Here is a 14,954-nt window from a genome sequence, read left to right on the forward strand (position 1 = left end):
TCCCTCCCTCCCTCCCTTCCTTCCTTCTCTCTCTCTCTCTCTCTCTTTCTGAGACACTGATGAACATTTCCAATGACCTACAACAGCATCTTTCACCAGCTCAACTGTATGAAGGTTAAAAACTCTTCCTAATTTTGATTCTAATAAATAACTTGAAGAAAAGTGTGTCCCTGTTTGTTTACATCTGTAAATTTAGAAGCACTGTGAAATCTTAAACAAAATTAGCCAGGGGATGCGGGGAATCAGGTAACCTAATTATCAAAGGCTGAGCCACTTACATTCCAGGACTCTGGATCAATGCTGGCCAGCCTAACTGAAGGGAGAGCAGACAAGCCCTGGATGGGAGAACCAACAGCTCAGGGAGAGAATTCTAACATGAACAAAGATCATTCACAGATTGGTGAGGCTTTTGTTGTTCTTGGCATTGAGCATAAAGAGTCCTATAGTTGTGAAAGGTTCCTAACACCATCATTATTATTTTAATAAGCCAGAAAACATCAGATCCCAGAAATGCATCCTTTGTACCATATATTTCAGGAAGATAGCTTTGATTTTCAGAAATCCTGCTGTGTGGCCCTGCGCTCTCCAACTGGACACCAAAATAACCAATGTTTTCATGCAGGTACCAGACTGGTTTGGAAGAGCCAAAGGCACATTAGTTGGTTCTCTTGTATTATTCATTTCTAAAACTCAGCAGCTGAATATGCTTGGTATACCAGACTAACCCCTTAAAGAAATCTCAGCAAGAGGTGATGTTATAATCAGTAGCCAAGATTATTGTAAATTTTTTTTCTGGATTTTCTCCCATTATCTAAGATCTCCTTGTAAACAGATTCCTTCTTACTTTCTGATGGTAATGATTTACACTGAATAAATGATTTCAAATGACAGATTGACTATGCAAACTCCTGGTGGGCTTCCTGCAAAAAAGAAGTAGGCTGGCAAGTAGTTGCTACTTCTTTACCAGGAAAAAACAAAGTTAGAGCGAGTGGCTTGTCCGTGTGTGCCAGTTGTCATCTGGGACAAGCAGGACTCCTGACACACTTGGCAAGTAGCACAGACTTCCAAGTCTTTCTTTCTCTCTCAAGGCACAGGGCAGAGACAGCCACAGTCAAGATTTCCCAAAAGTCATGATTTCAAATGATTTTATTTTCAACACAGTGATTTTTTAAATTTAAAACTAAATGTGGTTTCATCTTTATGCAGGTTGAAGACTGTTTATATAAATACATTTTTTAAAACATAGATAAAATCTTTAGGCTGTATTATGATGCAGGGTTAAGAAAATATGGCCATTGTGATTTTATGCATTGTTATGTGTGATAATAAGGTTTAAATTTAACGCTTCAATTCAAACACATCTTGCAACTCAGAGGGTTCAGACAAAATTAGTTCACTTTCCTTGTTGTTGTAGATGTGGATCTAAGTTCCAGTTCCCCACCTCTGTATCAAAGTTACTTTCTTTTCTTTCTACCTACCTCTCCAAAAAATAAAAATAAAAAAAGAACTGCTATCGGGTAGATGCAGTTGGATGAAACCCACAAGCAATAACAAGATATGGCGCCCACACGAGGCCCTGCCTTGGCTAGGACTGTGTCTGACATGACCCTCTGCAGAGCCTTGCCAGGGACCACTCTAGCTAGCATCATGGTACCTCCAGATCAGCAAGTTCAGGGTGGAGGTGGGGTGGATGAAAATTCCCACAAAATACATCATTCCTAGGATGCAGGAGCATGAAGCATAGAAGAAAAGCTTTGCTTATTTAGAAAACTGCTCAAAATAAATATTACCCAAGATAAAACAGTCAAGGAAAATAGCCCATTCTTGTTTCATCTCTCTTCTCCATTTAAACTTGCAAAGCCTGTGGTTATAAAACATGCTTGGGGGCAGGCTTTATTGCCATATGCTTAGATATTCACAAAGGTTCAGATGAGGTACTACAGGGCCTACCAGGACATCAACAGATGCATCTAATGCCTAAGGAAATTATTAGGATTATATTTTATATTTGTGAAGCATTTAATTTTGGCAAACCATTTTCATGACTGTTTTGAAGTGAGATGGACAAGGTTATTATGAAGTCATTTTGGATCGGTGAAAAAAGAAAGGCACCAAATCAGGACAATTTATGCCTTATTATTCTTAGTTTCATACAAAATATCCTAAGAAAACACATCTCCCCAACAAGTTCAGGTCAGTTGAGTAGTTACCCCTGGATATACCCAAGGTACTATCTATGTCAGCAATTAGAGTTTGGCATGAACCGGGCACGGTGGCTCACGCCTGTAATCCCAGCACTTTGGGAGGCCGAGATGGGCGGACCACAAGGTCAGGAGATCGAGACCATCCTGGCTAACCTGGTGGAACCCCGTCTCTACTAAAAACTACAAAAAACTAGCCGGGCAAGGTGGCGGGCGCCTGTAGTCCCAGCTACTCGGGAGGCTGAGGCAGGAGAATGGCGTGAACCCGGGAGGCGGAGCTTGCAGTAAGCCGAGATCTGGCCACTGCACTCCAGCCTGAGCGAGACTCCGTCTCAAAAAAAAAAAAAAAAAAAGAAAAAAAAGAGTTTGGCATGAACTAGGTTGTCCCGTTCATTCAATGAATAATTATTCCACAAATAGGCACTGAGTCGCAATTATATGCTAGACAGAATACGATCAAGGCAGGCCTGGGCCTTCCACTCAGTTTACAGCTTTATCTTGTGCCTCTACCTGAGTGGTAGGAACCTGGGAATGAGGCCACATCCCAAAGAGAGTTCTATACACCCCTGAGAGACTTGGGTCTGGCCTAAAGGCAGAAGCTTTGAGTTGAGATGGCAAAAACAGTAGGAGTTGGGGATTCCAATGCCAAGAAGGGTCCCATGGTCAAACTAGTTTGAGAAACACGTCTTATCATATCCTCCTCTTAGAGATTTACAAGCAAATTAAAAGCACTAAAAAGTCTTCCAATTAAGAAACATGCTAACTTTCATTCATCCAGCAAATATGGTTATCCTGGAACAACCCTAGAACCAGCCTTCCGTAGGATTCACTGTGGGAAATGCTGATAGGCCCACAGTCTTAGAGCAGAATCCAAGGACTCTGATTTAGAAATCGTATCTTCCTAGTGGCAAACACATTTGTCAGAATGGCCTGTTAAGATTTGGACTTCAGGGACCCCCTCGGCTTAGCGAACTACCCAAGGAGGCAGAGAACAAAACAACTCTCTATCTGTTCTTTAGCATGCTATTCCTGAACCCACTGTCCTCAGCCCTGGGCATCTTCCTTGGTGTCCGGGTCATCAATTCTCTTAGGACTTGACTCTATAATTTCTGGCTTTGATTGCTCTCTGTGTTCTTTGACCCAAGTCTGGTCACAATCCCATTTGGCCTCCTGGTACCTGTTCTCATTCTTTGGTCCAAGGACACATCATGGGTCCCATGGCTCTACTCTACTATTCTGAAGCCAAGTGCCTCCCTTCTATATTGTTTTCCATGAAAGCTCTTGCTTCTGGGACAACATTTGGTTCACCATCTTAAATCTAACCTTATATTTCCTTGTGAGAATGGGTTACCTCAAAGAAGAGGGTCATGGTCCATCCCCATTTTAATAAAGAGAATTTAATGGTGATCCAGTGACCCCAGAAAGGGGTAGGAGTAGACCCTAGTATATTATATCATATATTATCTCATCTCATTGTCCCCAAAAATTATGAGGTAGTTGCAATTTTTTACTTCTGTTTTCCAAATCAGGAAATGAATCATTTTTGAGGTTGTAACTTGCCCAAGTTTTAATCACAGAGTTTGTGATTGAACCAGGATTTGAACCCAGGCAGTCTGACTTCAAAGGGCATGCTGCTCTGAATCAAGAAGCCTCCCTTGATTTTCCATTCCATATCAGGGTCTACCAACTCATCTTCAAGAAGCCCTGTCTGGGAGCATGGCACTCCTGTCCGGTCATGATCCTGGGGCAGCCTAGGGTTCTCAGCTGCACCCCTCCCTCACCAGTCAGTTCAGCACACAATGCCATGGGTGTGTTCTTTTCTCCCTGTTCCTCTGCCAGAGCAATCTAGCTGTACTACAGCTCAACTGCTAAACCACTCTGTGCAAATGTCCCCTCTCTGGTAACAAAATGCTGGAAGCCAGGCTATATGTATAAGTTTCCAGAAGGTTCCACATGCAGGGGCTCTAATGGCAGGATGGTGGAGACCATGGGGGAAACTGTGGGGTCAGATTTAGAATTTTGCCAGGACCAGGATTCCCAACGCTCCCTGCACATGTGCATCACCTTGGAAGCTTCTTCCCCACCTAATTCAAAAGACCCATGCCCAGGCCTCATACTTGACCAAATGAGTCAGAAATCCTGTGAGAGAGGCCCCAGCAGTGGCATTTTATTAAAGCTCTCTGGCTGATTCTTACGTGAGACTAGAGTTGAATATTCCTTTTCTAAACATAGGACTAGTTATATAAATAAAAACACATTTCCTAAATGTTGGCCTATGTACCTCCCATTGAGGCTATTTCCCACTGAAAAACATGTGCTTTCTCAGAGGGAAGAAGTTTAAGAATTATGGACACTACTCTGATTATTATATGTTCTTGGGCCAGAATCAACTTTATTGGGACTTTGTTTTCTCATTCATTAAAGAGGACTAATGTTAACATACCTCAAAGGTAGGTAATGAAAAATGACTAATTCAGTAGTCATGGAGTACCGCTTATGCAAAGTTAAATTGCTGCTATGACAAGTAAGGGGATTTGGGTAATTTGTCTCAAGCATTGCCAAGAAATCTCCAATAATTATAAATAGCGATCTAGAATGGAATTCAATGAATCATACACCATAGACTCACTAATTACCTGTAAATGGCTGCTATTCTCTCCTTCCACTAGTATATTTCCTCCGGATAGCAACTTGGGAATATGAATCAAAAGAATACAATATCTTGAAATTTCTTTGGCACATTCCCACAAAGCCAATGCTGTCTTGTTGGCCAACTCTTTTCCCTGAAACAGGTGTGCTTCAGCTTAAAGAAGGTGGAGACCTACTATGAAAGAAATAACTGAACAAAGTATTCTTCCACTTCACACAGTTTTCTTAAAATAGAAACTTCCCTTGTGCATAGTTCATTAATTTATTACCCTTGAAGAGGAAAAAAAAAACAATCCACAATGATGATGTAACTCTGAAATGATCAAGTTAACCAGTGGGGAAATGTGATTTAATTTCTGAAACCTTTACATTAACTCATGTGTGATTAGAGAAGAGGTTTACTTCCATGAAGTTAGAAAGAGCAAAGAGACATATTTAGGTTATAAGGCACAACTTTCAGCAGCTGCTTGTCACATCTTGTCTCACAAGTGATGGAGTGCATGGGCAGTGAGTCATGGCGGAGGCAATAGGCGCCATGAATGTGAGAAGATCTACCCAAGGCATGTCGGTCCCACTAGCTGGGCTCTCCGCTTCCACATTCCCATGTGGCCCAGCGCCTAGGTCAGCCTTGTTTGCATAAGAACCATTTAACAATGACTCTCTCTACCTACTATAAGCTGAATGCTGCACTAGGCCTTCTAGGAAGACAAAGACAAAGGGAGCATGCTCTCTGCCCTTTAGGCTTGTCAACTTAGGGTGCCCAGATATCCAAGTCTGACAGCCTCAACCTTTTGGGCAGCCCTGCTAAGGGGATCTGTGTCCGTTTTGTTGGGAGCTTTGTGGATTAGTCCCATCCTTAGGTTGCTCCTCACAAATAGGAAACTTGCTCAGGGTTGTTTTTTCCAGTCGTGTAGTGATCTAGGCTGAGAACTTCCTCCTGGCATTGGATCTCTTTGTCACCAATGGCGTAAATCCACTACAGGAGTTTTTAGTGATGCTACATGGTTCATCACATTGGGCTCGGAGTACAGATTATGACTTCATAACTTACTGTCCCCTAAAGGCAAGAATTGCCATCAAGGCCTAATGTAGTGCCTGTATTCCAGCACTACTTGTTAAATTCAAGGGCACACAACTTGCCTCTCATGTTATGTGCCAACCACACACATGCTTGGCTAAAACTTCTGGTGCTTGGCAATCTGTCCACAGCATGAGATCCCTATAGAGTGAGGAGATTAGGAGGTGCAGGAGGCTCTCAATGTGTAGCTGGTGTGAGTTAAAAATCACCTAGGAGGTTTTACAGAGGCAGATTCCAAGTCCCACCTCTGTAGATTCTGATTCCAAAGTTCTGAACTGGGCCTCAGGAATCTGCCTCTTTCCACCACACTGCTGTGGCTCTGATTCTGATGCCAGTGACTGGAGGGACCTGTGTTTAGACATTATACCTCTCCCCTCAGGCTTCTGGGAAGATTCCAACCAAGAGCACTGGGGGATCCATTTGGGCTGGTGCTCCTCTCCACTGACCCAGCAGCTCAGATCCAGCTGGAGGTTGCAGTAATGTGAGAACCTTATCTTCTCTGTGCAACCTTCACAGGCAGTCATTTCTCTCCTGGTGTCTCTAGTCTTGACTTCATCAAGGGCTGCTGAGAACGTGTCCCTTTATGCCACTGACTTTACACTGTTAGCATTCCAAGACCTCACTTGCCTATTAGGATAACCCAGCATTTCACTGAGGGTTGCCAAGGTGTCTCCTGAGTCATACAACTGAGAATCTCCTGTCTTACACTGTCACACTTCTAATGCTAGTGGCTTCATTCTTAAAACAAACCCAGTTTGATGCTGAGAAGTTGGGGATGTGACGGGTATGCCCTGTGAGTCAGGGTCTCTGCCTCATCACGTGAGGAGTGAGATCTTTGGGAACAGCACGGACCCCAGACAATCCTGTTATAGACAAACAAAAGAACCCTACTGAGATGTCATTAGTGATGTTCTGAAACCTGGAATTAATTATCCCCAAAGACAAGAGATGAATGATGTGCACAGCACATGATCAGACTGAAAATGGCTAACATAGAAAGAACAAATGGCCTGTGATCAAAAGCAGATCCCTGTACTTACCTGGCATAATTCCCAGCAAATGTGCCCCTTAACTCCAATTTCATGAAAGACAAACCCCATCTTTCCTCTAATGTGTCATTCACTCTTTCACTCATTGACAAACACTTATCAGGTACCTGCTTTGTGAATAGAATAACACATCTAAAATTACAAGACTAATTTCAATTAACCAGGAATTAAGAGCCTGATTCCTTTTGACAACTAGTAATTCTTTTAAATATTAAGTTTGCAGAAATAGGAGGCAAAGCACTCCAACCTCTGGGAAGAACTTTCAGATGCTGACTGGAGTCGGAGGCACTGGAGCAAGGAAGTTTTACCAAACATCACAGGAGCAGCAGAGCTTGTTGGCTGAGGGGGTCATGCTTTATCCATTCCAGCAGGCAACAGAGGCCCAAGGATGACTTGAAAGCTCCATTCTAAGCTGCCTGTGATTTCATAATGTCCCTGTGAAGTGAGGGCTTAGTACAAGTAATGCTACTTAATACAAGTATAAGCAGATGCTTTAATGTACATTTGCAAAGAAGGCTGATGTAGGTTTTAAATCATGATTATAAAGAACTATGAAAGAGCATTTGCTGACACCTATTGAATTGAGGACCCAAACTTTCTGCTAAAACAAAACAGCTCTATTTAGACCTGAACTCACTGAACTGGCAAAGATGAGAAGGATCCTGTGGTCAGACTACCACTCTGCAGAAAAGGATACAACAGAGGTTAGAGATTTTCTTTGGATGAATTAATAATCAACAGTCCTCTGGGAACAATTTCCACCAGTCTCCCCCAAAGAAGCCATGTTCCAGTTTGCCTCTGGGCCTTCATCCATTCTGCTCCTTCTGCCTGAAACACCCTTCTCCAAAGCATCACATGACTGAAAAGGAGGTCACTAGCCTCATCAGCAAAGGAAGACAACACACCTGTTTCCCAGGTCAACATCAAGCTTGCTCATTTCTTTGTTCATTCATTCAGTCCCTGAGTTATTCAGTCTGTTTTGGGTACTTAATCCCAGTCCTCGTGGGGTGCAGTGAGGACACAGATATGAAATGAGACACCATGTACCTTTAGGAAGCTTGTAGCTTAATGGAGGAGACAGACAGAAAATTGTAGAACTGTGTGGTTAGTGGTGTAATTTAGATTGGTATTTGACAGGAGTTCTGGGGAAGTTAGCAATGGGACCCAGTGGAGTCCTGAAGAATGATACAGTACATGGTTGAGGCAGATATTGTGGATTTGATGAATGGAATTGGCTCCTGTGACCCATCTGTTTTCACTTCGTTCTTGTGTAAATGATCCATATTGATCATATGGTCAGTCAGGGTTGGGGGTGCTGTCTGGGCCACGAAAGAAGGAGAAATAGTCTCATGAAAAGTAAGACATGTGCCATGGCCTCCTGCCAATCATGCATCAGCACATTGGGGCAGCCACTCTAATGTTAATATAATCTCTTTTCAAGATGGCAGACTAGACATGATAGTCTACCTGTTCTTCCTTCAAAAATTCCAGCTAAGTGACAGAAAATATGTATGGAAAAGAATAAATCATAGAACTGGGATGGAAATCAAGAAAAGTTACCATCAGTAGACAGAAATTTTAAGAAATTTCTAGAAAATAGCCAAAAGGTATGTTTGGATTGAGCCAAAAAAACCACAATGTAAAATCAATTTTGGAGAGAGCTAGTGAAGAGATGAGAGCTGTTCTTCTCAACAGAATCCTGAAGAATTCAGGTCTGGAGCCACAGGGACAAGGAACAGTCAAGAAAATTAATAAAAAGACTATGAAGAATGTTGTTTTCCATCTCTTTCTACCCCTCTTTAAGATTTGTACCGAAAGGCAGTACACAAAAGTAGTTCATCCCTAAAAATAAAGCCTTCCTAGTCCTGGCAGTCAGGACAGTCATAGGCTTGCCTGTCTGTTTCCCACTGTCACATGTGCCGCCTGTGAGCGGAACTGCCAGCCCTTCCATTCATGAAGAGAAGTGTGGTGGAAAACCATTCCTACATAATTGCCAAGGAAATCTCTCCAGTCACCTCTACTAGTCAGCCTTCATTCATAAATATGATTGGGCCAGTCAACCCAGCCCTTCATTTTAAAATAAAATCAACCCAGTCCTTCATTTATAAATATGATTGGGCCAGTCAAAAGTTACTGGTTATTGAAGGAAAACCTAGAACATATGAAAGAAGGATCCAGAGGAGCAACAGAACATCCGATACTAAAAGAAATGGAGTTGAAACAAAGGACAAAGAAGGTAACTTAAAAAAAAAAAAAAGTAATTCTTTGAGGGATATGTGAGAGAAGTCTGCATTCATAAACATAAAAAATGATTTCACAAAGATGCTCAGTGATGAAATGACTCAAAAATATATTTGAGATCCAGAAGACAAAATTGAGAAAATCCTCTGAATGCACATAAAAGGGAAGAAAGACAATATGAGAAAAAAGTTAAGACCATAGAAGAGAGATCCAAGAAACCTAACATCTCCTAGAGCTAAGAGACCCACTATCCTTTCCAAAGTAAGAGTTACTAGAGGAGAAAACAAAGAAAATAAAGATGAACACTTCAAATAAATCATAGAAGAATATTTTTCTGGGCTGAATAAACCTTGAATATTTGGATTTTAAAAACTTGAAGAGGAATAGTAATTTAAAAAAATACCCAGACACTTCCTGGTAAAATTTATTACCTCCAAGGACAACAAGAAAAAGCTAAAAGTTCATGGGAGAGGAGTGGGGGATGGAGCTACCTATAAAGGAATCAAAATCGAAATGGCAGCAGACTCTGCATCTGCTTTCCAGGTTGCTAGAAGACAGTTAAACAAAGTCCATAAAATTGTGATGGAAAGTAATTTGGAGTCTATTTTTCAATTATGAGAGCAAAATGAAGATTTACAAAGACATAGCCCTTCTTCTGTTATTTTGAAAAAAATCAAACATATGCTCTAGCAAAATTGAAAGTGAGTCTAAGAAAGGGGTAGATGTGGAGACAATGAAAATAATCCAGTTGTGATGGAAAGAAATTCTAGTAGAAGAGCTTAAATCTAGTCCACATTAAATGGTAGCACAGAGGGCTTAGTAGAGAGCATCTTCAATAAGAAAGAGGTTACCATGACTAATAATTAAGCATCAAAAATTAAACTATGACATGCCACATACGTACTGACGATTTTAGTTTCTCCAGGTCAATCAGAGAAGACAAAGATAAGTAGAAACTTTAGAAAAATAAATATACACGAAGGGCAATTGTGGCCCAAATACAGCAAACTAAAATATAGTATGTGTTTAAACAATTTGTGGAATATAAAAAACACTGGTATTAGAAGCAAACAAAGTTAAGCCTCTCTGGTCAAAGGGGAGAGTCAATAGATGCAGGGAGTTCTTCTACATTTCCCGTGAGTGTTAGCTCACTGGGGGAAAGAAGTACTTCCCTATTGTACAGTTCATTTTCCTTCTGAAAGCGGTTTATGACTTCATGAACTATATTCCTTACAGATTGCCCTTTTTAATACAATTTTCACCAAGAGAACAATCCTAAAGGTGAGAGTAGGTTTTGAACTCTGTTTTAAAAACCCTTCTCCCAACCAAGGGTATTTTTGTTTGATTATCTGCAGTTTTTTCTGTCTTCCTGAGACAGTTAACTAAGCTTTATTAACTAAAAATATAAGCCTGTACTCATTATGAAACAATTAGATTTTTAAGTTAATCCTCAATCTCTTAGAGTTTGATCTTTAATTTGTAATAAATTAAAATTAGTTAGAAACAGTAACTCTCACTTCAAACAGCTGTGTGAAGTTCAAATCCTCAATTTCATTTCAGAGTTCTTTTCCTTCTGCTGAAATAAAGTAAAATTAAATGTAATGCTTTTTAATTTTAAAATATTAGTAGTTGTTACCTTTAAACAGTGAAACATGAAGAATGATGTTTTTCATATTCTTCTGCGTCTTCCAAATATTCAGCCATAAACATATAGTGATTCTATACTTAAGTTATTTCAAATGAATATTAATAGAAGACTAACATAAGACTATCTGAGTATATTACTAGGACTAGAGAGTCTCCCAGGTTGAATGGCTGGTTAGTTGAGTGATTATATAAAACTCGCACTGGTTTAAGTAAGTGATTTGGAACACACACTTCAGCCTACCATCTCCTTTCCTTTAACATCAAGGACATATTCCCAATGTTGTATGTCTAAAACATCTTCCATGAAACAGATGTTTATTTTTTTGTGTACATTTTGCCCATGTGTTCAAACCTAAGAAACTTCCAATTAATTTAGGACTTTTAAAAGATATTTTATTAGTTGAAGAGCTTATGCAAGAGAAAGAGGAAGGGCAGGTTTATTTTAAATTCCCTAAAAATGTCCCTGTTTAAAAACAGTAGAACGGTGGTTGGCAGGGGCTGATGGGGAGGGGTGAATAGGAAGTGAGTTTAATGGGGATGGAGTTTCAGCTTGGGAAGATGAAAAAGCTCTGGAGATGTACAATGGTAATGGCTGCACAACAATGCGAATGTACTTAGTGAACTGAAGCATACACATAAAGATGGCTAAAATGGCAAATTTTATATGCATATTTTACCACAATAAAAAAAGTCCGTTAATTTTAAATCCAGGCATGATATAACATGATTTCAGTGAAAACTTTCTTTTTTTACAGTATTTCAAAATCAGTGCCTTTTAGTTAACCTTTAGCATAACTAAGTTTTGTGCCTTTTGTGACTCTAACAAAATACCCCTCCTGATGGGGATGCTGATGGAACAGTTAATGAACTCTTGGTTCATTAACAGTATAGTCTTGGCTCTAATCCATAGTCTGTTTTGACAGTCTGAGGAGAAAGAGAGTTCTATTTCTAAATAGTAACAGATTGGCCTTTAAAAACTGGAAGTTGGTCAACATTTTTCAAGGTGGGCGCAAACAGATCTAACAACAATTTCTTTTACAAAGTAGAATTTGGACCAAATATTGCATCTTTAATGGTTAAATAGCTTCTATTTGTGAAATATATTCTGAATATACATACATACATATATATACACACACACACACACACATATATATATACCCTGAGAGAGAGAATGGTTTGCTTTAAATACTCCTGGCAGTTGGGTTTGTACAGGAGCTCAGGGTTCACCAACGGTTCCCTGACCATTCCCTCCTGAATAGCCAGGAGGTGACGAAAACCACAACATGAGCAATGACCTTTGGGCAAAGGCCTCTGGACACAAAAACCAATTTCCAAACCTTCACAACTGCCAGCAGCAATAGGAAGTGATGTTTTGTAAGTGGAAAACATACCTTTCATTCACCATCAGAGACTGAAATAAATGACTCGACTGGTTTAAAATCTTTATGTGATCAAAGAGTTACAATATACATCGCTGATTCAATTTCTTCTGGTATTGGACCTTAGGGACAGTACTAATCTGTGTGCTGCTGGAGTGAAATTATCATCGATATCAATGCATTACACTTCACTAGAAGGATTAACAGATGCTGTTTTTATTGGCTACCCAGGGATTTATTTTCTAGTATTCTTTGTATTGTACATATATATTATATATACTTTTTGCATGTATAATTTATAATATTTTTCTTAAAGATGGCATGCTCTGGTTAAGAACATTCTGATAGTTGCCAGACACATATATTGATGATCAGTATTCAAAGATTTCAGATGTAATGCAATGCACTCACAACTTACGAATAAAATCTCACTGAACACAATTTAATTTTTCATTGGTGACATGATTCAAAGATTGTTCAGAATAATGGTGCAATATCCCAGGGGTTTCAGTATATATATAATACATATAATATCTATAATTATCTATAATATATATTTATATCAATTTTCATTATATGCTCATTATAGTATAGTTTTATAGAAAATGTTTTAAAGGCTTGACTTGTTCATTTGGTTTGGAACTTATATGAGTATGATTTTGATGAGTAACAGGTTATATGCTTAAAACTATGAAGTTACACAGCTCTGTCTATGGATATAACCCAGCTAAAGTTAAAATGGCTGCTCACACCATACAGAGGGCAAAAGAGAATTCACATTTTTTAAAATTTAAAAAGTTAAAACGTTTCTCTGAGAAAAGTGGACAAAAAGGGAACCCCTAACTTAACACATATTCAGGGCTTTAAATGAGCTGTGTAAAGAAACAGAGTCACTAAAATATTCTCACCCCACTTAACATGTACATTACTTCCCTGCTCCCGGCTTTCCCCAGCTTCCTAGTGTCTATCAGATTGAATCCAGCTTAAGCTGATAAATCCTAGATCCTCCATGGACCCACCATATAGATTATACATTTTTTTCCTTTTCCCAACCATGTTCTTGATTCCAGGTGGGGAAGTGTCCTATTTCTGTCACTAGGATGTCCTCATCATGCTTCTCAATGAAGGATTATCCTTCCACTTTTGCTCCTCATGCCAGATGCTCTCCATCCTTTAGGCCCAACTCAAAACTCACCTCCTCTCCGAAGTCATCTCAATGCCATCTATCCTCTGGGGTTAATCTATTCACTAATCACCTAACGGAGATGGAAAGAGGAGGCACTGTATGTCCAGCATGATACTGGGCACTGTGGGAAGTTGAAGACAGGGTAGAAGACGTAGCTCTGGCCCTCAACTACAGATGCCATGCAGCCTTCCTAACTAGACTGTCACCTTTTCAATGACTGGCTGCTCCTATATTACTCTTGTAGTATCCTACTTAGTTGAAACATCTTGGACGAGGTGGGACATATTCTGGTTATTGAAAACTCTGGGTGATTGCACCACATCTGCCCTGTGTCTATGGTAAGCAAATGAGGAACAACTGGAGAAACCTTAGCAGTCCTTGGACATGAAAGGAATATTTTCATAGGCACTCAACTCTAGGGCTCACTGTACAGAGTTAACAAATGCTGGATAAATAAATGAATGAGAGCCTTCTTAAGGGAAGAGGAGTAAACTATTAGGCTGGGGTGAAGTTTAAGTAAGTGAGAAGAGAGTTAGGGCATTGATTTCGCTACAGCAGAAGGGAAAGGGATGCCTCTTTGAGTAAGGACACAAGGACCACATCAAGGATTTCAAATGCTAGATTTGACCAACACACGGATCCACAGGCCAATGGGATAGCTGTCATTTTGGCAACTTTGTTAAGAGGCATAAGATTTTGTTGAATTAGCTAAATTTTACCTGGCTAAGGCGAATACCCTAGCTTTACTACAAACCAGTAGAGCAGAAAAATTGCCCTAGAAGCATAGGAAATGGGCCAAAAGAGAGTGTCAAAGAGACAACAGGTTCTAACAATAGAAAAGTAGGCAGCAATTTAGACAGAGTAGGTATGGGAGAGGGAGACAAAGGTGGACAAGGAGGACTGAGCAATGGTCTAGGACAGATGGTATGAGTACTGCCATCCACACTGCACTCTCCTGCAGGGAGGGACCCAGTCAGTGGGGGCCAATGAGTGAGACCTTGCTAAGGCATGCAGTCTGGCCTCAGTGTAGCCCAGATCCTTTCCTAGAACCAGTAACAGCATTAACATGTAGGACATTGTTCCAAATTTCCAAAAGCTCATTTGCAATTTGTTTGGTAACAGAAACATATTTTCCTCCGGAAATTAGGTTAGGTTAGGCCAAATCGCAAAAGTCTATTTAATAATCCATATGTACCTGAAGTTTAGCCCTCTCCACAGACATTTCAGTCATTTCCAATTACCCCAATATTCCAGTTACTCTGACTGCCTAAGAAATTACCCCCCACCCCCCAAATGTTATGGGCTTAAAACAATAACAACTTTCATTTTGTTCATGAAAATGCAACTTGGGGCAGAGCTCAGCAGGGATGATTCCCTGGCATTGGGAGGGGAAAGGAAGACCTGATGACCGGGCCTGGAGTCATCTGACAGCTTGCCCTCACATGCCTGCCAGTTGATGCTGGATGTTGGCTGAGACTTCAGCAAGAGATGTTGGCTGATATACCTACTCTTGGCCTCTCT

General features: G+C 40.3%; 1 protein-coding gene across 4 annotated transcripts in view; it reads right to left on the minus strand.

The window, feature by feature from the left end:
- NCALD (neurocalcin delta) overlaps positions 1-14,954 on the minus strand; it is a 439,835-nt gene that overhangs the window by 86,943 nt on the left and 337,938 nt on the right. The window contains exon 4 of one of the 4 annotated variants that reach the window (XM_011983488.1): positions 10,736-10,791. The exons of the other annotated variants lie outside the window; for them this stretch is intronic. The gene's annotated coding sequence lies outside the window, so the exon portion shown is untranslated. The remainder of the gene's footprint in view (positions 1-10,735; positions 10,792-14,954) is intronic. 4 annotated transcript variants of the gene reach the window in all.

This window comes from Mandrillus leucophaeus, unplaced genomic scaffold (genome assembly GCF_000951045.1).
Source record: "Mandrillus leucophaeus isolate KB7577 unplaced genomic scaffold, Mleu.le_1.0 Scaffold250, whole genome shotgun sequence".
NCBI lineage: Eukaryota > Metazoa > Chordata > Mammalia > Primates > Cercopithecidae > Mandrillus > Mandrillus leucophaeus.